The following is a 25,490-nucleotide window of genomic DNA, read 5'->3' on the forward strand; positions in this document are numbered from 1 at the left end:
TATGTTTTGTCTGTTTGTTCCTTCTTGTTCAAAGTTAATATAACCGGAAAACAACAACAGCAACTCTTAGATGTAAATATTGTTTGAACCTTTACTCTACCCTTCCAAAGTATTACATTTTATAGAGTGTAAAATATGTGTAACTTACGGGAAATACACTTGTTTTGTTTACTGAAGTGTTTGTAAATAGATAAAAAACAAAATTACCACATGTAGACTAAACATCTTGAACAGAAAAAAAAATGTGTTATTTGCTAAAGAACATTACGATTTGTACTTAAAATATTGGGCTTTATTTTCACTAAAGATTAAGTATATTTTCACCCTTTAACACTCTCCGGGGGGTACTCGTGTATTCCCCTATTGACAGTATAAGTAACTTACAATATATGACACAATTAAGTGTGTTTATAATTTAAATAACTATTAGTCAAAAACACCTGTGCACAAATCTGATTAAGTAGAAATGTTTTATACCCTCTAAAAACAACCCTGTTTATTCATCTGTTGGCTCTATGTATCGTGTGACTTTTATTAAAACTAAAAGGATGACAAATAAGTGAACTTCGATTTGTAAACACGAAGCACTGCATGAAATAGATTGTTTACATTTAGAATAACTCTTTAATGCCACCAGAACACAAACTATAGACATTTTAGAGAAGAAATTCTCATATATATACATTTAACTATAATATAAACCAATAATATGTTAATTTATATGATTAACAGAACACAGGAAAAGACAAAACACTCCCGGACAGTCTTTATATATACGACCGCCAGAATAGTTATACGTTCGTTACCCATAAAATGACTTCCCATTCTCTTCGTTTTCTATGACGTGTATTAGGGGCGGCTGATAGAAAATGGGAAACTAGTCGGGGTAACTTGTATTTATGAGAGATGCGCAACTTCCTTTTACCACCAAGTTATAGAGTATACCAATATGATATTCCTTTATTATTTCTACCTAACAAGCCATTAGAGGCTGATGGTATGATAGGTTAATAGTTAATATGATAAATAGATTGACAACATGATAGATGACTAGATTGATAACATGATAGATACAGTACAGTATACTTTTTTTTTTTTTTTTTTTAACGGGCATTAGCCCACACCCGGAGCACAGGTCTTTTATGACCCACATCAAGGCCTGGGGTCGAAAATATAAAATAATAATAATAATAATTAATAACATTTTATATAAATAATAATAATAATAATAATAATAATAAAGAGCCACAAATAAATACAAAAATTAAAAAATATATCAATAGTGAGGAACAATATATGTATGTTGTGTTGTCAATAGTAAGAGAAACAATTGAGACCCTGCAATTGTGTGTAAATGAGGCAGAAAGTCAGATCAGCAACCTGAGACTTGGTCACAATTTTTGTGGTGCCATATGGCAGCAGGGTCTACCATTAGACAACACATTATGCTTCCAGTATCTTACCAGGCGGTAGTACCTCCCTGTTTGGTAAAACCATAAGACAAAAAAATACCACAAAAATTCTAACCATGGACACGAAACTGAGAGTGAACGAGGAGGTGAGGCGGCTCTTGAAGCTCACTATCTTAACTGCGCACTGGACCACTCTTAAGGCTGTCTTCGCTGGTAATTGCGCGCGCGCGCGTGTGTGTGTGTGTGTGTGTGTGTGTGTGTGTGTGTGTGTGAAATCCACCACTCCATCTAACCTCCACACACAAGAGTCTTTCACCGTCTAAGGACCTCATGCCACTCAGTAAATTCATCTGCCATTATGTAAAGCCAAGATCATATGCTGCAAGTGGAGGGTCATTGTTTACACTCGATGTTGATTGATAGCTCCACCTTACGTAGTGTGGCACAGAAGGGTTATTTTGGTGGGATGAATCAGCTGTTAGTTTGTATTGAAGAAAGTGGTGTGTAAATTGAACCCTTTCTTTCTGTAATGGTGTGTGTGTGTGTGTGTGTGTGTGTGTGTGTGTGTGTGTGTGTGTGTGTGTGTGTGTGTGTGTGTGTGTGTGTGTGTGTGTGTGTGTGTGTGTGTGTGTGTCTGGCGTATATTCCCACGGGTCAGTACAATTCCTATGGGGGGGTTAAGCTTACATCAGAACCATCACCTTTTTTTTCCTCTGCATTTTAAGACCCTCAAAGATGCCGCCTGACCAAAGAAATAAACCTCCTTCCTCCTTCTCCTTGAAGAATAAAAAACATGAAAGGAAGAGAAAGAAGAGGAGGGAGAAGAAAAGGAAAGAGCAGGAGAAATAAATCTTCTTGGCCCTTCTCAATATCTCCTTGAAAAACAATAACACGTGAGAGGAAATAAGAAGGAGAGGAATAGGAAGAGAAGAGGAAAGATGAAGATGAGGCGATAGAATACGAAGAAGAAGAAGAAATAAATCTTAGTCCTCCTTGAAAAAAAAGACACACACACACGAATGCGAAGAAGAGGAAGGGGTGGGTGGGTGAAGTGAGTGTAGCCAGATTTCACGCCTAAATTTAGAAGGGGTGAACACTTGAAACAATTGACTTGGGAGGAGCGTTAAGACAAGTGTTTGGTCTGGTAATGCGAAATAGAGACAAAGTGACGACACGAGAGCTTCTTCTACTTCTTCTTCTACTTCTTCTACTTCTTCTTCTTCTTCTTCTTCTTCTTCTTCTTCTTCTTCTTCTTCTTCTTCTTCTTCGTTAGCTGAAGCTTCATTGAGGATTCTTTAAGGCTTCGAGTGTGGTTTCATTTATTGGTTTTCGTTGAGGCTTCATTTATAGGTTTAAGATATCATTAAAAAGGGTTCATTAGGAGGTTTTATAATGAGGCTTCACTAAGAGGCTTCACAGAGATACTTCATTAATTTAGAAGCTTCCTTAACAGGCTTCACCCCCAAAATAGCCCTGGGCCATATTTAAACACTTTTTAATCTACACCGATTTAAGCCTTTACTGGATGGGTTTTATTATAGCAAGTTAAGGTCACCCCTTGAGTGTAGGTCTGACCCAAACACGGAAGGTCCTTTTTAGAGGTGTGTGGGGGAATAGGTCCCCTTCGTCGCTTCAGGGAAAGTTCAACTGTGACTTCATATAGAGAGGGACCTTTTTTGTTGGTTAAGTTCAGAACTGATGTCACGTAGAGAAGGACCTTTTGTTAAGTTCATATCTTGACGTCATTTAGCGATATTATCTGTATAACTCTTACGTCATACGGAGATCAAATCAATTTTTTGCGACATCAGACCATGGTCACGTTATCGTTGATATGGTCCTTAAGGCGGTACGAGGAATTTAGTCCCGGGTGTTGCAGAGGCTGATATCGTGGCCCGGCGGCTGTGATATCAAATTGCCGTAACACAAGGGGGAAGATATTTTGACTCCTGCAGCTATTAGTCCGTATCGTAGTGGGCGCCGTCAAGGGTGTGTGTGTGTGTGTGTGTGTGTGTGTGTGTGTGTGTGTGTGTGTGTGTGTGTGTGTGTGTGTGTTGACAACCCTTGATTTACAGAGGTATGTTTGGTTTGGTTGGGGTCTAATAGGTCTGGGGCCTGTTTGTCCACTTACTAATATATTTTAATAGGAACACCTACCCCTTTACCCTCCTCCTCCTCCCAGTGCGGCACAGTGTCAAGTAGTGCCGGGGCGCGTGACTAATGAAGGCAACGCGTCATACGTTTTTCTGTTAATGAGGAACGACTTTTCCTCACCTCCTGGCCTCCTCCTCTTCCTTTTCCTCCTCCTCTTCCTTTTCCTCCTCCTCTTCCTTTTCCTCCTCCTCCTTTTCCTCCTCCCCCTTTCCTCCTCCCCCTTTTCCTCCTCCTCCTTTTCCTCCTCCTCTTCCTGGTGGTGGTGCAACGATGGTGTAACACGAAACGTTTCCTTGTTGACGAGTGTGGTGGAGTAAGAATCACAGCTCACCATCACCAACAATTTTCACCACCAACACTATACCAAATACAACAACTTCCACCAACAACATGTTTCACTACCACCACCATCAACAACAGCAAACACCACCATTTAAACACCACCAGCAGCCACCATCAACACCACCAACACCCACCATTAACACCACCAGCAGCCACCATCAACACCACCAACCAGCCACCATTAACACCACCACCAGCCACCATCACACCACCACCAGCCACCATTAACACCACCACCAGCCACCCTCAACACCACCACCAGCCACCCCAACACCACCACACCAGCCACCTCACACACCACCAGCCACCATTAACACCACCACCAGCCCCTCATCAACACCACCACCAGCCCCCATCAACACCACCACCGGCCACCACACACCACCACCAGCCACCACACACACACCACCACCAGCCACCATTAACACCACCACCAGCCACCACACCACCCACCCACCAGCCACCACATCAACACCACCACCAGCCACCATTAATACCCACCACCAGCCACCCATAATCCGCCATCTCCACCTCCGGAAATCCTGTGCCAGGGCGGCTCGCTCCTGCCGGCCACTACAATGATGGTTTATCGTCGAGACGATCTTGGGCGCAGTGACGCATGCGCACTGCCCCTCTGGCACGGATAAGAAGGATTGTCAGGGGTCCCTGTTCTGCAACATTTCACGCCCCGGTTTTTTGCCCTGGGCACTGTCGTCTGCGCTTGTCCAATGGCGGTGTTTTGTTTACATGGTGACGTCACGCTGGGACGGAGTATTCCCCACAATGATTGGTCAGCTGGTTTGTTGATGCACGCTGATTGGCCGATTGGTTTATATATAGAACCTGGTCGATATTTCAAAAACATATCTCCATGTCACACGAACGAAAGGCGTTAAAGTATATTATTCACCTGTCATCCCCCGTCTACCAGGGATAAAATACAGGTGAGGTTAGATAGATTTAGACAGTACAAGTTAACAGATGCGTGGACAGGGAGGATAGAGACAGGTAATGTGAGTCGGAGGTGGAGGTCGAGAGGCAAGCCGCCGTGAATGACGAACTGCGACTCTATCTTAACAAACTCTGATCCTAATGTTGTCTTATTTATCATATGTTATATTTTTACCCAGTGGCTGACGACGTGTAAATAAGCAAGTAGGAATGTTGTTCGTGTTTGACCTGAATTATTTGTGATGGTTGGCGTGCCGGAGGGGGATAGTCTCTCTCAATCTCTCTCTCTCCCTATTTTCCTCCATCTTTTCTTCTCTTTCTGTCTCTCTCTCTCTCTGCCTGTCTCTTTTTTCTCTCTCTCAGGCCATACTACCACCACCACCTTCTGGCTAACCCACTTGACACTCCTGAGTGCCGCTGAGTGACCGCCGGGAACTCACACACGCCCTTCAACTCAGACGCACTCTAAGTTGTACCCAAGACACACACACACGCACACACTCATCCAAAAAAATCCTCACTGAGTCACTCATAAGAATCCATTGACAGACTGGTGTTTTTTTTTTCCCAGGTGCTTGTATGAGCTTTAATTATTGTTTGTTTACGTGTGTGTGTGTGTGTGTGTGTGTGTGTGTGTGTGTGTGTGTGTGTGTGTGTTTAATAGATTCTTACTTTCCCTCCACCTGTCCGCCTCTTACCCACACCTATCCACCCACACCACACCTACCCCACATCCTCACCCCACCCACCCACACCCTCACCACACCCACCCACACCCTCACCCACACCCACCCACACCCCCCACCACACACCCACCCACACCCACACCACACCCACCCACACCCTCACACCACACCCACCCACACCCCTCACCACACCTACCACACCACACCTACCCACACCCTCACCCACACCCACCCACACCCTCACCACACCCAACCACACCTACCCACACCACACCCACCCACACCCCTCACCACACCCACCCACATCCCCACCCACACCCACCCACACCCCTCACCACACCCACCCACACCACACCCACCCACACCACACCCACCCACCCCCACCACACCCACCCACACACCCACACCACACCTCCCCACACCCACACCACACCCCACACCCACACCCACACCACACCCCACCCACACCCTCACCACACCCACCCACACCCACACCACACCTACCCACACCCTCACCACACCCACCACACCACACCCACCACACCACACACCCACCCACACCCTCACCACACCCACCCAACCCCCACCACACCCTACCCACACCCCCTCACCACCTACCCACACCCCTCACCACACCCACCCACACCACACCCACCCACACCACACTACCCACACCCCCCACCACACCTACCCACACCCACACTCTACCCACACCCCTCACCACACCCTACCCACACCACCACACCTCCCACACCCACACCCACACCACACCTACCCACACCACACCTACCCACACCACACTCTACCCACACCCTCACCACACCCACCCACACCCACACTTACCCACACCCTCACCCACACCTACCCACACCCACACACCACACCTACCACACCTACCCACACCCACACCACACTTACCCACGCCTCACCACACCTACCCATACCCACACACCACACCTACCCACACCCACACCACACCTACCCACACCCTCACCACACCTACCCACCCCTCACGAAGCTCATTTCACAATCTTTATAACCTTAGCCAGTTACCTCAAAGAAGGACGTAATTGGCCAGTGAAGACACAGTACTGACCTTCATTGATACCACCACACCATACACCACGAAATATTCTCATAAAACCACTATACACATACACGTCACTATACATACATGTCACTATATACATACACGTCACCATACACATAGACGTCACCATACACTTACACAAGTTACTAGAATAACACACACACACACACACACACACACACACACACACACACACACACACACACACACCATCATCTTAACCCCATATACTATAATTTAAAAATACCTTCGAGGCCAGCAGGAATATGTAAGCAATTGATAAACAGGTGGAGAGGACGGAGTAACCACCCTGATGGCATGCTGGCGGTGACTAATAGGTGTGGGACATGGCGCGAGGGTTTTATTGAAGCATCTGGTAGATAGTCGAGTGTTGGCTCGGCGGCATCTGGTGGATAATGTGTTTTGTTTTTATATATTGTTTGGGTTTTTGTTTTTATTAGTTATATAAATCCTGTTTTGGATGTTGATGTCCCGACGGATAAAAGAGTATATTGACCTGACTGACAGAAATATAAGGAGGGGGTTATTTTGATATTGACGGAATACCTGAGAGAGAAAACACACACACACACACACACACACACACACACACACACACACACACACACACACACACACACACACACACACCCTCCTCATCTTAACTACTTCAAACATGTAATTACAGGCGACAAATTTCCCCTCATCAGCGGTAGATCAAAGTAAAGGGGAAAATACTCTGACCCCTCATCCGCCTCCGCCACACTGAGGGGAGGTCAGGGGAGCTTGGGTCATCTGAGGGGTCAACGAGGGGTCACGGCTGGAAGTAGGGAGGAGGGGGCGTGGCTGTACAGGATATGGGAAAGTGACGTTGATTAAGAGACAGACGGACAGACAGATAGACAGGCAGGCAGACAGATAGACAGGCAGAGACCACAGGCAGTCAGATAGATAGTAAGGCAGGCAGACACAGACAGACAGACAGACAGACAGACAGACAGACAGACAGACAGACAGACACCTATGTTATTTTTATCATTAATAAAACGGGAGACAAAGCAAGAGGAACATAAAAGACTAAATAAGGAAAATTAAATAAATAAAAACAAGCAAAAACTACAATAAAGGAGAAGGGAAGAAGAAATAAGACGATACAGAATGAAACAAAAAACGAAAACAAACGGTAATAAGAAATATATAAAAAAATATATCTAAATCCATCCTGAATCCGTTGTTGATGACTTAGATGGAGGCGTTCGCGATGACGTCACATGTAAACAAACCAACTCCTTCCCTCCTCTTCATAATTGACGTTATATTTATTCAACTCTCTCTCTCTCTCTCTCTCTCTCTCTCTCTCTCTCTTCTCTCTCTCTTCTTTATTAACCTGCAGTTTCTTTTTACGAACTGAGGGGGATGGAGGGGAGAGGGGTGAGAGGGAGAGAAAGAGGGGGGAGGCCTTTATTGAGGTCACGCGCCCGAGTGTAGGTACAAACACACACAGCAAACACTGCAAACATCACGGTCAATATGGCGGTAAACAGAGGCTCTGGGGAGGGGGGGGTGGAGGGAGAGGGGAGGGGGGGTAGGAGGGAGGGGAGGGAAGGTAGGAGGTGAGAGGAATGGTGGGTAGGGGGTAGGAGAAGGATAGTAGATAATGTGATAAAGGAGAGAGAGAGAGAAAAAATACAGTATACAATGTGATAAATTAGAAACACAAAGAAAACGGGATGCACAGAGGGAGGAGGAGGAAAAGAAAATGAGAGACAGGTAAGGAAGAACATAATTAACATAATAAAGAAATGTAAAGAAAATGGGATGAAGGAAGGAAGACTAAAAGAAAACGGCGAAAGACAATGGAAAAATGAGACATGAAAATAATTAATAATGAGGCGACAGGTAAGAGTGAGAGTATTGGAACAGTTTATTTAGCGTTAAAAACACAGATACAGAGTGGATAATAATAACAATATTAACATGGCTGAGCCAGTTGAGAACCTGAGCTCTCTTTGAGGCACCTGATATATACTGTACATTTATCTCAAGGAAGTATTATGTAACATTTAGTATCGTCTGGAATAGGTCAATAGCATGGTGGTAATAAGTACATCCCATAATGTTACCACGGTTATCACTTCAATATTTATTTATTTTATTTATTTATTATTTTTTTATAAGTATATACATAAATTACAGTGAAATTTAAAAACATAAGTATATGGGGGAGCAGTACAACATGGGGTGTGCAGTAATAAGGTTGAACAAGAGGACAGAGCTGCCAGGATTATGTCTAGTTGGCAATTATGTTTATTGCAATGGTAATTACTTATTTATTTACATGATAATTTCCGATAAAACGGATTTGGTGGTACAACAAAAGCAGGTACTGTAAATATAGTAGGTGTTACAAGAAATATTAATACCTCATAATTAACCTACAAGACTTGGTAAGACTCATCATCATCATCATCATTATTATTACTTTTATTTATATTATTGTTTTTGGTGTTGTTGTTAAGGGTGATTCGTGATTGGGTATTACTGACCAATCACAACTCACCAAGCGGGGTTCATCAGGGTAAGGTTGTGTGTCTGTCTGTCCCCCAACCTCTTGCTTGCTACCCCTCCCCTTCCTCTTCCTCACCTCCTTTCTCCGTTCCCTCCTCGACCTTTCCCCTTTCTCTTTTCCATCCCCTTTTAATCTTTCCTCCTTTCCCCTTCCCTCCCCTTCACTTTATTTTCCAGCCTTCCTCTCACTTCTCCCCGCCCCCTTCCCCCCCATCTCCCTCTTCCTCATCCCTTGGAACAGTCTCCCCATCCATCTCTCCCTTTTCCTTCCCATACTAGATACACTCCCCTCCTTCAGATGGAACAGAACCTGGGCTACGGTAGACAGGTATCAATCAGGAAGGTGTGTGTGTGTGTGGGGGGCTGTGGGGGGGTCATGGGGGTGTGGAACAGGGGGTGTGTGTGGGGGTGGGGGTATGTGGGACAGAATGTGTGTGTGTGTGTGGGACAGAGTGTGTGGGAGGGGTCCAGGTCCAGTTAGGGCGTAGGGAGTTAGTGTCCCATTGTCCAGGTCACGTTAGATCCAACACTGCATCCAGGAGGTGGTGGGGAAGGTTACTAAGGAGGGAGGAGGAGGGAGTGATAAGGAGGAAGAGTACGAGGGGTTAGAAAGAGGAGAGGGAGACGGAGGAGAGGAAAAAAGAGAAGTAGGAATTGGATTGAGAGAGAGAGAGAGAGAGAGGCTACCGTCCGCCTGTGTCTAGTGGTGAAACAGCTCCAGGTCTTTGTGTTGTAACATTCCTCTTACTGACCACTATTTTTCCTGCTTGGAACAGAGTAATTATGCATTGGACATAAGGGGGGGAGGGCTGTCGTGGACGTAAGGGACTGCCGTGGACGTAGGGGGGCTGGCGTGGACGTAGGGGGGCTGGCGTGGACGTAAGGGACTGGCTTGGACGTGGGTTACTTTTAACGTGGGAGGGGGCTACCGTGGGTGAGACGTGGGATATGGGTTATTGTGGCTGTGTGTGTGTGGGAGAGCTACCGTGGACGTGGGTCATTCTGGTCATGGAGGAGGGGCTGCAGTGGGCGTGTGGGCGCGGGCGTGTTGACCCGACCCAATACACTTTGACAAGTAACCTTTAGCGCGGTTGTGTCTTGCCAGCTGATGGGAAGTATTTTATTATGGTGAAGGGCCGTGGCTGTGTGTATGTCGGCTGTGTTATGTGTAGCTATGTGTATGTCGGCTGTGTTATGTATGAATGTGTGTATGTCGGCTGTGTGTATGTGTGTTATGTGTGTATGTCGGCTGTGTTATGTGTGGCTGTGTGTATGTCGGCTGTGTGTATGTCGGCTGTGTTATGTGTGGCTGTGTGTATGTCGGCTGTGTGTATGTCGGCTGTGTGTACGTCGGCTGTATTATGTATGACTGTGTGTGTGTCGGCTGTGTTATGTATGACTGTGTGTACGTCGGCCGTGTTGAGTAATACTTGGCGATAATGATAAAAATATTAGAATGAATGGAACAACAGTATAAGCCTATTGGTAATTGGTCCATACTAGGCAGTCCCATTTACACCTAGCCCCTATCGCTCACATAGCCATCCAACCTGTATTTGAAACTATCCAGCGTGTTAGAGCTAATGATGATGTTTGGTAACTTGTTCCACTCGTCCACTACTCTATATTCGAGCTAATGTTTACCTATTACTTATTTTATCAATGCGGTGTCCTGATTGGTTCCCTCTACCTCTGACGTCACATTTGATATCAGGTAGTTATTCTATCTACTTTACTGTGATTGGCTCCTTTGCCTCTGACGTCACATCTGATTTCAGGCATTTATTAACACCACTTTTCTGTAATTGGTTCCCTCTGCCTCTGACGTCACATCCGGGTTCAGGCATTTATTATCATCAACGCATTCCTTTGATTAGTTGCCTTTGCCTCTGACGTCACATCCGGTTTTAAGGGCCAGGAGTGTCAGTTGTCGTGCGTGACGTGTCCCGGGGGGCAGAGGTCAGGGGTCAAGGGTCAAGTGAATTTGGTATTTGGTCAAGATATTGTTGATAGTGGCGGGAGTCTCGTGTACTGAGTGCTTGTTGATGTTGGCTGATGTGCGGGTGTCTTAATGTGTACGTTTTGATTGACGTACACAGGAGATGGTATGTTATTGTGTACGTTTTGACTGACGTACACAAGAGATGGTATGTTATTGTGTACGTTTTGACTGACGTACACAAGAGATGGGATGTTATTGTGTACGTTTTGACTGACGTACACAGGGAACGTACATAATTCACATGCGTATATTGTAAGTTGTGTGTATTTACAAGATACATTGTACGTAACTCGTGTATACATATCAAGGTACACACACAGGCACATGTATATATGTATGTATGTCTGGTGGGGATGAGTCGACCCCACTTGCCTGTGTCATGCAGGTCTGTTCATCTGACGTCAGAGCCTCGTGTGACGTCAGAGCTTGTGACGTCAGAGCTTGTGACGTCAAAACATATATATGACGCCAGTGTTTCATGTGACGTCATTGCTCACCATTAGTCCCCCACCTAACCATCACTACCATTGCTACTACACCTACGGTAATGGTGGTTATCATGGTAGAGATACTGGTACTCCTGCTACTAACACTGGTGATGGTGGTACTTGTGGTGCTGAGAGTGGTAGATGTGCAACTGACACGAGTACTAGAACTGGTGTTGCTGCGGCCGTCACCTCTACACAAACGTTCCCGCACCTGTGTCTGTGGTAATCACGTTAAAGACCAACTCTGTACCACAACTGTTTATATATTAGGCTAAAATTATATTACAGGGTGAATCAAAAATATTATGTAACTTATTTCAAAATCTGGGGGCTGTTTCCATTAACCTGTATGTTAGGTGAGAGACGATAGTACTGACGTTTCAAGCAACAATTACTGCAGCTGATTGTGTTATAGTGATAATACCAGGGGTCTTGTTAGTGCTGCTGCCACAATTACTGGGTGGGGGGGGTGGTGGTGGGGGTGAGGGTGGTAGGGGGGTGGTGGGTGGGGTTGGTAATGAATGAAGGGACTGTGTGTGGGCGAGGAGGGAGCCAGTAGTGGTGTTTGAGGAGCCGCTGTAATGTCTCGCCCAAGTGGAGTGAGGCAGAGCGAGCGTGAAGCCCCTTCTCTCTGATACACCCCCAACAGATAATGCCAATTAAAGAGGTCAAAATGTCGGGAGGGAGGTCACTGATAAGAGAGATAAGAAGGGTAAACTGAGTAGGGGTGGAGGCTCGGGGTCATAAACCTCCAGGGAGACAATCGACCTGGTGACGGAGGCGATGAAGGAGGGGAAAGAAAGGTAAGCGGAGGGAAGGGGATAGGTGTGTGGTGTTTGACGTCCGCTACTGGAATACAACCGAATCTCGCCTCTAAAATGTAAACAAAGATGACGGATTTAATCGTAATAAACTTGAATATTATTGTAGAACGAAAACCAAAAATAAAACTATATTATACGAGACAAAAATAAAAAAAATAAATATCTCTCAAAACAAAGGAAGAATTCGAGTGATGTGATATAAATATTGAGGGTTTTTTTTCCCCACAGGGTTTGAGTCTTCACCAACGAGAACAAAAGAGAAACACCAGACAGTCGTTCATAAGTTACATCTTTTAGTATGAAACAAAACTATAACACAAATGACGTAAAAAACACTATAAAGAAATCGTCTGTATTAACTGACAATAAAAAACAACAACAAAATATTAAGTAAGATGTGATAGAAGTTTATGAATGAATGAGGAAGGTTATAACGTGTGAGTCGAGTTATTGTTTATATAAGGTGAGAACAATGGGTGCAAGAGGTGGTAAGAGTGGTGGTGGTGGTGGTGGTGGTGATGGTGGTGGTGATGGTGGTGGTGATGGTGGTGGTAAGAGTGGTGGTGATGGTGGTGGTGGATGGTGGTGGTGGTGGTGGTGGTGATGGTGGTGGTGATGGTGGTGGTGATGGTGGTGGTACTGGTGCTTATTGTGGATGATAAGACTGGTATTGACGCTGTTGCTACTGTCTGTCTGTCTGTCTGTCTGTCTGCTCTTACTGTCGATCGGTGTCACTTTCCCTCTTGCTGTGTTAAGAATAAACTTGGCTCTAGTTAAGATACATAAGTAAGACAGTTGGTTTATTGTTGTCTCTGTAAACTTGGTCCACGAGGGAATAACTGTGAGTCTGGGGTGTGCTGGGCGTGGGGTGGGCGTGGTGTGGGGTGCGGGCGTGGGTTGGCGTGTGTGGTGGGAATGTGGTCGTGGTGGTAGGGATGTGGGTGTGGGGTAGGGATGTGGGTGTGGGGTAGGGATGTGGGTGTGGGATGTGGGTGTAGAGTGTGGGCGTGGGGTAGGGATGTGGATGTAGGCTTGACCTCGATGTAGTAAAGGACGGGTCAATGGTCTTCAATAATCACTTCCGTTATGTATTTCTTGCGTCGGGTCTTCAAGAAATTGCTGCAGTAAGTTAATGGTGGTGATGCTGTCAGTCGCTGCTGTTGTTGTTGTTGCAAGTATTAGTAATGGTGGTGCAGGATGTTGTTGTTGTTGCTTCACCAATTGTTGTTATTGTTGGTGCTGCTGCAGAAGGTTACAGCGGAGGTTCTACAGTTACTGGTGGCCGCTGTTGCAGGTGCTGTTTGCGGATGCTGGCGCTGATAATGGCGCCGAGGCTCTCTACTTTATGTGTTTACAATTTCATGACCCCTTACCCACTCGACCAGCTAACGGAGGCTTCACGATCAAGGATTTTTATGCATATTACGATATATACTTGACGCCCAGGACTAACACGGCCTCGAGGAACCACAGCGTGTAAGTGTAAGAATCCTACCTCAACACCACACAGCTCTGGACCGTAAGGACGTGATACATTAGCACTGTTATGATACGCTACCATCAGTTAGGGCAGCTCTTCAGAATGCGGTTCACGCGATGACTGATCTCCCTCCTTCCCTCCCTCCCCCCTCCGAGAAGGTATCGTCCTCACTCATCGTTTATTTTCTTAACTAAATGTCTAAGTTAATGTTTGATACAGGTGTTGGATGATTGTAGTATAAGTAGACGTTTGGCTTTAATTAATATCACTTGGCGTTTTGTGGATGGGAAGGGATTCGATTTTTCTTAGAAGGTGTAAGTCTGAGATGTCGGTTTAGGCTTCTTGAAGTGATGATGGTAGGATTCTCTCCCTCTCCCTCCCTTCCACCTCCTTGGCAATGCTGCCTTGACCCCGCGACCTTCCCTGTAAACACAGACTCGCTGGCGGCCCCTCTTGACCCCGTATTAAGTACTTAATTTAAGGTGTATTAATTGTAATTCATGGCGAGTTACTTGATGTGTACTACAAGACGGGGCGGGGCGGGGCGGGGTGGGGTGAGACGGGGTGAGTTGGCTAAGAGCTTCGGGCCTCACGAGGACATTACCAAGAAATTTTGTGAAGTGTTGACCAATAAATAAATAAATAATCGTCTTATTAATATTTCCTCTCGCGTTTTCCTCGTCTGATCCCCCCCCCCAAAAAAAAATAAAAATAAATAATAATAATTCTTATACTTCACTACATATTAAAGGGAACTGGCACTATACGTGTGTGTGTGTGTGTGTGTGTGTGTGTGTGTGTGTGTGTGTGTGTGTCTAAAAATCAGGGTCATGCCAACTTTGTACACCTTAAACATAATGCAGGTGTGTTAAGGAGATAATTATAACCCTTCCAATACACCTGAAATTCTGTTTATATTTAGATTGGCAGGAGACACACACACACACACACACACACACACACACACACACACACACACACACACAAAGATATATACACTTATACAGTATAGAGAGAGAGAGATAGAGTAAATCCACAAATTAGTATACCATAAAATCCTAACCTAACCTAACCTAACCTAACCTAACCTAACCTAACCTAACCTAACCTAACCTAACCTAACCTAACCTAACGTACTTCCTAACTTAACCACACCATCAGGAGCCTTGAGTGTCTGTGATGTGGCTGGACGGTCTGACAGAATCAAATATACAGTAGTTTCTATTGGTGAGTCTCCATCGTGTTTACTCAAGTGATAACACGTGTTTGTACAGTTAAGGTGGACAAATATGAAGAATTAAACACAACATAATATTACTGAATTCAATTTTTGGATCATGTGAATATTTGTTAACCATCATCTTACCCCTTTCTCTCCCCCCTCCATCATGATTATGCCACTTGATTAAACACCCTAATGGTACCTAAGAGGGGAGGGGGAATTAGGTTAGGTTGGGTTTAGCGTTAGTGTGGTTAATCTTTGGGTGAAATAAACTAAAAGGGGAGTTAATCTTCAGGCAATCCCTCATCTAATCTTTCTAAATACAATTTCAATTTCAATATACAAACAGAGAGAAAAGGCTACATCACACACACACACACACACACACACACACACACACACACACACACACACACACACACACTTAATATATATATTAATCAGACCCACATTTAACATTTTCACAACCACACAATGTTCGAAGGCCGCAGCTCACTCCCCTGAGGTATGCCTGGCCTCTTGTTTGTTGACCATCCACCCAACAACTCTCCTGCCCTTGTAATATCTCTGGCCTAAATGCTTTGATGATCATAGAGTTAAGTCTTGATTCTTACACTGGAGGCGTGAGAACACTTAGGGGAAGGTTAGGTTAGGATAGGGGTAGGGTAATTTAGGTTAGGTTAGGATAGGGGTAGGGTAATTTAGGTTAGGGATAGGTTTGGGTAGGGTAATTTAGGTTAGGTTAGTGGTAGGTTAATTTAGGTTAGGGTAGGTTAGGTTACGTTTGGTTAAGGTAGGTCAATGTTAAGTTAGGTTAGATAAGTGGTAGGATAGTGGTAGATTAGGTTAGGGGTAGGATAAGAAAGGCTAGATTATTATTTTATTATTATCATTGTTATTATTATTATTATTATTATTATTATTATTATTATTATTATTATTATTATTATTGTTATTGTCAATATTTTACATTTTTCTGAGGTATACATTATTAAGGTGTGGAAAAAACTGAGAAACCTGTAACCTAACCTAATTTAACCTAACCTAACCCAATTTAACTTAATCTAACATAACCTATTTTAACCTAACTCTCTCTCTTGTCTTCTACAGATGGTGGTCGTGTGAAGGGATCGGCGTTGTTCTGCCAGGTGGTTGTGGTCGTCCACAGCTGGTGCAGGTAACTCACAGCTGGAGGAGTGAGGGAGGATGGGGATGGGTAGTGAGAGGGGGAGTGAAAGGGGGAGAATAGGGGATGGGAGAGTGAGAGGAGGAAGATGGGGGAGGGAGGAGTGAGAGGATATATAGGGTATGGGAGTAGGAGGAGTGAAAGGGGAGGATTGCGGAGTAAGGAAGGTGGGGAGGATTGAAGGTAGGATGAGAGAGAGAGAGAGAGAGAGAGAGAGAGAGAGAGAGAGAGAGAGAGAGAGAGAGAGAGAGAGAGGATGGATGGATGGACGTAGTAAAATAAAACAGGGAGTGTTTAGAGTATGGTGCGACAAGTTAAAGAGCGAGGGAGACAGCAGATGGCCCTGAAGTACGCCGCCTCCCGGGTAACCCAAGACAACCTGCTGGAGGAAAGGGTTAAACACGTTGTATTGTATTATAGTTCATCCCTAGTGTGTCCCGGCGTCTCCTACCCAGGCCAGTGTTCCCTCCTGGGCGGTGATCGTGAGGATGTATCAAACCAGTTTACGTCGGTATCACCAGAAAGTTGATAGCTGAGATGGTGTGTGAACTGCATTGATATCTGGGGGTATGAAAGGGGGCGTTGAGGGGTAGGTGTTATTGTACGTTATTTTGAGAGTCGGTATCCAGGACCATAAAGACTAGTGTAATTAGGACCGAGTTACACCATACACAGCGGGTGTTTGTGTGTGTTGTGTCGCGTGTCGGGATACGCATGCGCCGACGGCACTTTATGGGTCCCTCCGCGAGCTCGTCGGTCGGAATGGTTCAGACCACAAGGACCGTCGTGAACTGGGGTGTTTTTTAACCCCCTTTTTTGTGGAGGGGGTCGGGGGGTGGGTTTGGTCTTGGTGTGTGTTGCTCTTGTGAAGGTACAACACGTGTCATTGGATAAATAAGAAGAGGGAGGAGTGTAGGGAGGACGGCGGGTGATGGATGCGTCTCACTAGGCTGTGGTGGACTTGTCTCCCATTATCGAGGCGTCACTCGGTGCTGGAAACATGAGCTTCCCGCCACTATCACAGAGGGACGCGCTCTTCAGAAATATGATGATGGACGATGTGTGTTTTTAAAATTCAAAAACAAACGTAAATACAAAGATAAACATAAAATCCTTAAGGGGTCATGATAGTGCTTAACGAGAGACATCTATAGCGTCGTATACCCCATACAGGACGTATAATAACTCAACCCTTATGATCAATCCACATGACCTCAATGATCCACTCACACGGATATTTGTAAACATAATAACCCTCGGCTTTATATTATCTTTTCATTAATGTGTCAAGACAGTCGGGGTCGGCCGAGGCAGAGGGTCGACTTTGTCTCGGCTCGGCAGGACAATAAGCCCCTTTGACACTGACATAATCTTTAACGTTACTCTGGCAGCGTCTTGTGTCTGTCTGTCTGTACGTTTGTTTGGACAACTGAGACAAAGGAACCTAAGGACGTCTTAACTCTTTGAGCCCGAGCTGTAGGATGCGCCGGTGGGGGAGGAGGTAAGGGGAAAGGGGAGGGGGTGAGGGAAAGGTAGAGGGAGAGAGAGAAAGAGGAGAGGGAAGGGAAGGGAAGGAGAAGTGAAGAGGGAGATGTAGATTGAGGAGAGGTAAAGACGAGGAGAAGGGAGAAGAGGGAGGGGGAGGGATAGAAAGGAGGAACGAAAGGATAAGGAGGATAAGGAAGAGAGAGGAACGAGAGGGAAGAGGCGACCAGAAGACCTCGGGAGTGTTGTGTGAGTAGGCGAAGGATGAATGAAGGATATCTTAAGGAGGATAATGAAGGATGTCGATATAAGCTGAAGGAAAACAACCACCGAAGGACCCCCTAGTTAAAGATGGCTCGAAGGATGACAGGACTCAACGTTAACTCCTGTAGGATCTGGAGGAATTCCCTTAATCGAGTCCCACTTTAAGTAGGATCAACCAATTTAGGATTTTTTTTATTCGTATAGGACTATTTGAGAGAGAGAGAGAGAGAGAGAGAGAGAGAGAGAGAGAGAGAGAGAGAGAGAGAGAGAGAGAGAGAGAGAATCAGACCATGACAATTTAACACAACATTAGAGCAATAACAACACCACTACAACAACGAAGGCCACAAGATAACATTAAAAAAACACACATTAAAACCAACGCCACTAAACACCATTAAACCCCACCATTAAATACCACAATTAAACACCATAAAAACCACCACAATTAAAACCCCTTACCATTAAAACCCCTTTCCATTAAAACCCCCACACCATTAAAACCCCTTACCATTAAAACCCCTTTCCATTAAAACCCCCACACCATTAAAAACCCCCACACCATTAAAACCCTCCCATTAAACCCATTCACTCACTACACGAGCCTCTACTGTATATAAACCCTCCTTGAGGTTTTATAACGAGTACAAACTGGATGGACCAAAAATAAACAGCCGTCAGCACTGAGAGTAACCCAAGGATTCGTGTAATAATTGTACGTGACTTGCCGATCTGGGAGGATTTTTGCTTAACTCCAACACACCCCAACACACCCACACCCCCAACACACTCCAACACACAACACACCCCAACACACCCCAACACACTCTAACACACCCCAACACACCCCAACACATCCCCAATACATCTCCAACACATCACCAACACATCCCAACGCATTCCAGCACATCCTAACACACACACACACACACACGAAAGACAAACAAACAAATACTGATAAACGAAGGGAATAAAGCAACACGTAATAACAGTTAACATCATCATAACTTACAAGATAATTAAAGCCTCTTAGGTAATTAATGGCGTCACAATTTTTAACCCTTAATTCAAGTCATTTTTGGTACGATTTTGTAATTTATCTTCGTGTTAGTCTTGGCTCGTGTTTATTTAAGATTTGTGAGCCAGTGAGATAGCTTTAATTTGCTTTAAAGTTTGTGTTTTTTTTGTGTGGTTGTTTTTGATTGGTTTTGACGTCATTGTTTTCATCCGTGACGTGTGTTGTGATTGGTTGTGACGTCATGGTTTTCATGCGTGACGTGTGTTGTGATTGGCTGTGAAGTCATGGTTTTCATCCGTGACGTGTGTTGTGATTGGCTGTGACATCATGGTTTTCATCCGTGACGTGTGTTGTGATTGGTTGTGACGTCATGGTTTTTATCTGTGACGTGTGTTGTGTTCTTTATTGGATATGACGTCATAATTTTCATCCGTGACGTGTGTTGGTGTTTTTGATTGGTTTTGACGTCATAATTTTCATCCGTGACGCATGTTGTGGTTGGTTGTGACGTCATGGCTTTCATCCATGATGTGTGTTGTGATTGGTTGTGACGTCGCATTTTCACCTCTCATCCTCATTATCTCTCTCATTTTCTCTCATTATCTCTCTCTCATTTTCTCTCCCCTAATTACCTCTCCCTCACACCACCTCATTACCTCTCTCCACTGTGTCTCCTCCTCTCTCTCTCTCTCTCAGTGTAATATAGACCTGTGGGAAAAAAAGAGGAGGAGATGGAAGAGAAGGAGGAGGAAGAGGAGGAAGAAATGTGGAGGAAACAGTTCTTACCTTACTGTCTTCTCCTCCTCCTCCTCCTCCTCCTCCTCTCCTCCTCCTCCTCCTCCTCCTCCTCCTCCTCCTCCTCCTCCTCCTCCCTCCTCCGCCTACCCCACCTTCTCTTATCTCCTCTTCTCTCTTATTTCTCTTTCTCTCTCTCTATATCTCCTCACTCCTTAAGGGTCGGGGGTAAGGTTCCTCCCTAATTATGTTGTCTTAATTCTCCTTTTTTCCTCCCATCACCTCCTCCTCCTCCTCCTCTTCTTCTCCTCTCATCACCTCCTCTCTCATCATCTTCTCCTCCTCCTATTCTTCTCCTGCCATCCTCCTCCTCTTCCTCTGTTATTCCTTCCTCCTTCTCCGTTCTCTCCCCCTCCTCCTTCATTCCTCCTGGAACAAAATTAGAGCCATTACCAAGTCACCCACCCCAGTCCAGCTTCATCACAGCCCTGCAGAATATGCTGACATGCTATTAGACCAATGGTCTAGTGTGTCACGAATCACTTCCCTGCCTCCTGACATACAACAATATCTTAACACCTCACACATTAATAGGGGTTTCAATATTGAAATAGCCTGTTCCTCACCAGACCTTACCGACCAGTTTCCTATAACGCACCACGAACTAACAACAGCACTAATGAAAGGTGAGTCATCCTCCCCTGGTGAGGATGGCATAACCTATAACACCCTCAGATTGTTAAATGAGATCCCCAACCATCCACTGCTTGACCTGTATCAATTGAGCCTCAGACAAACACAGGTAGAACAGGCTGTGCAATTGTCATATATAAAGAAAAAGAGATGATAGTGTCAAACAAACAAAGGCTGAACAACTGGGCCAGCACAACACAAACTGAACTAACTGGAATCTACTTAGCCACAGACTACCTTAAAGAAAATGGAGGTGGGGTGATATTCTGTGACTCAAGGTTCTATGTCTAAAGTTGTATGTGATATTAAACGAAATGTGATAACTGCCAATGAGAACAACTCTTGTATCGAATTTGTGTGGATTCCGTCCCATGTTGGAATTAGGTATCATGGCCGGGCTGATAGACTGGCCAATGAGGCATGTAAGAAAGAAAATGTTGACTGTGACCTTGGCCTGTCCAATGCTGTACTTAAAAATATTCAAGTCAGAATTATGAACTCTGATCTAGAAGAACTGAGAAATGCAGAGAGACCTGGCAGTTGTAGCATTAGTAAATATGACAAAATTTTGTGACGAGAGGTACCGGTATGGCCAGCATAAGGACAGAACCAGACAATGTGATGTAGTCGTGGCCAGAATTAGGCTAGGATACAGACACATCTGGCAAGTTAGTAACACTGTACCCATACCGGAACACTCAGCATGTAAACTTTGTGATAAACCTTTAAAGCATATACTTGAACACTATATTATTGAATGTGACACTGTCAGAGACTTCAGGCCACCTGGCTTATTGTATCATGAACTTTGTAATCACTATATTGAATCGGGGGTGCTTGGGGACATTCTTGCTATTTATCCAAATTTGTTAGCCCACACTGATTAGTCTTCAATTAGAATATAACGTCCAATGTATATGAACCACTGTCTTGCATGGCAGCGAACAGTGACATCACCCACATGACTCTGACCTATATATACTGCTAAAGAATATGATGCATTTCTTTGTGTACGAACCTCTGTCCTGCATGGCAGTGAACAGTGACATTACCCACATGAATCTGATCTAAGTATATATGTGTAGGTATGGGTATGCATATGTATGTGTGTGTATGTGTATGTATATGTGTATATATGTATATATATATATATATATATATATATATATATATATATATATATATATATATATATATATATATATACTGTTAATGATTATGATGTTTTCTTTGTGTATGAACCTCTGTCCTCCGTGGCAGTGAGAAGTGATACCACCCTCAGTGTCAAGACCTGACTGAATTACTCAGAATAGGCAAACTGTACTACAAGCTTTGTCAATAAATATGTTAAACTAAAAAATAAACCTCCCCCTCCGCATACTTCGGGGATTCGATCCTTTCTACCCGACATTTGAAGGAGGGGAAGGGAGGGAGGGAGTAATGGAGTGAGGGAGGGAGTAATGGAGGGAAGGAGGGTGGGAGGGAAAGGTGGAGGGAGGGAGGGAAGGAGTAAAGGAGGGAGGGTAGGAGGTATGAGTGTGGCCAGAGGTAACATGACCCCTCACCATGGTCCTCCCTGACCTTCTCCCTGACCCTACATATTTTTAACCATCTCTGGGGGCGAGAATATATAGATGAGGGAGAGAAGAAAAAAGAAGGGAAGAGTGATAAGGAGTGGAGGGAAGAATGGGGGGAGAAGAGGAAGAGGGAGGGATGAAGAAGGAAGATGGAGAGAGGGAAGAGAAATATATAGGGGAAGAAAAAGAGAGGGAGGGAGAGAAAGGGGTGAGAAAAGATACAAGAAGGAGAGAGGGTAAAGGGAGAGAAAGGACTGGAGAGGAGAGAGGAAGAGGAAACAGGTGAATAATGTATAAAAGGAATGAGAGAAGTTGGAACAGGGAGGTACGAAGGAAGATAGACACGAGAGAGAGAGAGAGAGAGAGAGAGAGAGAGAGAGAGAGAGAGAGAGAGAGAGATGATCTTTAAAATAGACAACCCGTATTTTTAAAAGACCTCCTCAAGAACTGATAACCTGGAGAGTATAAGATGTGTTCCAGTGTTGTTAATGACGTACTGGCAGCTCTTGAGTCTGGTGTAAATTGACACCACTTAACGTAATATTATATAAAGTGTTGTTATTTTGAGCTGTGGTGCGTTCTAGCGGGGGTGTGACTGGTTCTGATGCGTTCTAGCGGGAAGTGACTAGTTGTGATGCGTTCTAGCGGGTGTGTGACTAGTTGTGATGCGTTCTAGCGGGTGTGTGACTGGTTGTGATGCGTTCTAGCGGGGGTGTGACTGGTTGTGATGCGTTCTAGCGGTGGCCTTTCACACCACACTCGTGATTTTTTAAAGATTCATTTGACAAATCTCTCTCTCTCTCTCTCTCTCTCTCATGAATATTCCAATACCTATTTCTCATTCTTTATTCCTCGCCATCTCTTCTATCTCTCCCATCCTTCAATTCTCAGTCTTTATCTCTCTTCTCCTTCGCTCTCAATTACCAGCATCCTTTATACTCCCTCACTCCCCCCCCCACCTGCCATCATTAAAAGAGGTGACCCGCCCCTCGTTTTCTTTTGCCCTGACACTCCGTTTTCTATGGGTTGTTTAGGAATTTTTGACACTGTGGAGGGGACGATGTGTGTTGGAGGACCAGACTAATGACCCCCTGACCTCATTCTGTGACCTTTTATGACCCCTTTAAGTACTGGAGGTGGAGGCCTTTTTGGTCATGTTGTTTTCGGGATTTTTTAAACTAAACTAAATATCCAAATTTTTGGGTCGATTTTATTTATTGTTGTTTTTTATATTGTTTAATAAGGCTATCGTCATCATCATTGTCATTATATCATTATCATCACCGTTATCATCAGCCATCATCATCATTATATCATCGTCATCATCACCACCACCACATCATCATCATCATCATCATCATCATCATTATTATTATTATGATATCATCATCACCACCACCATATCACCTTCATCATCATCATCATCATCATCATTATTATATCATCATCACCACCACCACCACATCATCATCATCATCATCATCATCATCATCATCATCATCATCATCATCACCATCACCACATCACCTTCATCATCATCAGATACCGGAACACTCAGCATGTAAAGTTTATGCTCGACCTGTAAAACATACACTTGAACATTTTATAACAGAACGTAACATTCAAAAGACTTCAGACCACCTGGTTTAATAAGTAACTACCACACTGTACCAGGAACCATTGAGAACATTTTGAGTCTATCCTGAACTTACTAGACCATACCGATTAGTCCTTATAATGTGACACTGATGTACATGACCTATAAACTTGCTTGGCAGTGATCCGTGACAGCACCCTCAGTATCGCCACCTGACTAAACCACACAAGAGTAGGTAAAATGCTCCTTTATACTGCTAATAAAAGACGATGGCTATTGTTTTGTTTATGTAGTTTATATCTTATGAGCTTTGTGGAGGGGGGAGGGGGGGAACTATTTATTAAAAAGTCTTAAAGGTATAGAAAATAAAGAGGGAAATATATGAGGTGTTTTAGGGTTGTGTGAAGGAGGAGTTTGATGTTGTTATTGTTTGTGTTTTGTTGTGATGGGTCGACCTCAGGACACAGGCCTGGCCAAGAGGGAGGGTACTGGGGGGGCAGGAGGGGTTGGGGGAAAGGGGGTAGGGAAGGTGGGAAGTAGAAAGGGAGGGAAGGTATGGAAGATGGGAGGGAGTCTGTAACTCTCCACCCTCCCTCCCTCCTAGACCGCACAGGTGGTGTTGGAGTAATGGGGGAGACAAGAAAGGACGTGGACTTTAGTACTGTAGAGGGAGTCCTAGTGGACAACAACACAGTAACTCGACTGAACTAAAATTTGTATAAGATTGTGTCAACTTTGGGTATAATTTAAGCTCCACCAGGTAAGTGTATTTTTAACGTTTTCAGGTACGAGGACAATTAATTTTAAGTTCCTTCGAGAATTTGGTCTCCAAGGCTACAACTGGTCTCCAAGGCTCATTATCATCCCCCCCCCAAAAAAAACGAAACTGGTTTTCACAATGATTTGCCAGATACATTTAATTCTGAGATCATTGTGAAAGCTGATTTCGTATCATGTCGTCGGAGAGCTGAAGTACCTCGAGACGCCACACGCCCACACGCCGCCCCAAGAAGCAAAAACCCTACACGCCACCTTAAGTTCAAGTCCCACGTCCTGCAAGTGTTTAAGTGTTACTATTATAAGAAATCGTCGATATATTTTTAAGTATTATAAGGATATTTTAAGGGTAAAGTAGGCCTATTTTGTTTTATGCGTAAATCTAATGATTTTTGCATTGTAATATAACACTAAAATAAGGTTAAATGCCTTTAGACAAACAGTATAACACAACCTCCAATTGATCTCTATGTTAACTCTAACACGGCTGGTGAAAGGCTTTATATGGCAAGGACTGATGTATGGGTCAGAAGCGTGGACACTTTCAGCAGACACCAGAAAGAGGTTAGAGGCCTTTGAAATGTGGTGTTATAGGGCGAATGTTGAGAATAAACTACACTGACAGGAGAACAAATGAAGAACTACTAAGGTTAGGAAAAACATAGAGAGAAATACTTGAAATATACAGAAAAAGAAAATGAGATACTGTGTTCATATAATTAGGGATGAGGGGATAATAACAGAATATTAATGAGGGTAGGAGGGTCAAGGGGAGGCAGTGACTGAGATGGATGAATGAAAATAAAAACTGAGTCCCGAGAGAGATACAAATCCTTAAAGGTTTGGTAAAAATAGCCCGCGAACGTTTAGAGTGGAGGACTGTGGCCGCCAACCTTCAGATATGAGGATACATCCACATATTGTGGATATTAATTTATT

The sequence above is a fragment of the Homarus americanus genome, unplaced genomic scaffold (genome assembly GCF_018991925.1).
Source record: "Homarus americanus isolate GMGI-L3 unplaced genomic scaffold, GMGI_Hamer_2.0 scaffold12899, whole genome shotgun sequence".
NCBI lineage: Eukaryota > Metazoa > Arthropoda > Malacostraca > Decapoda > Nephropidae > Homarus > Homarus americanus.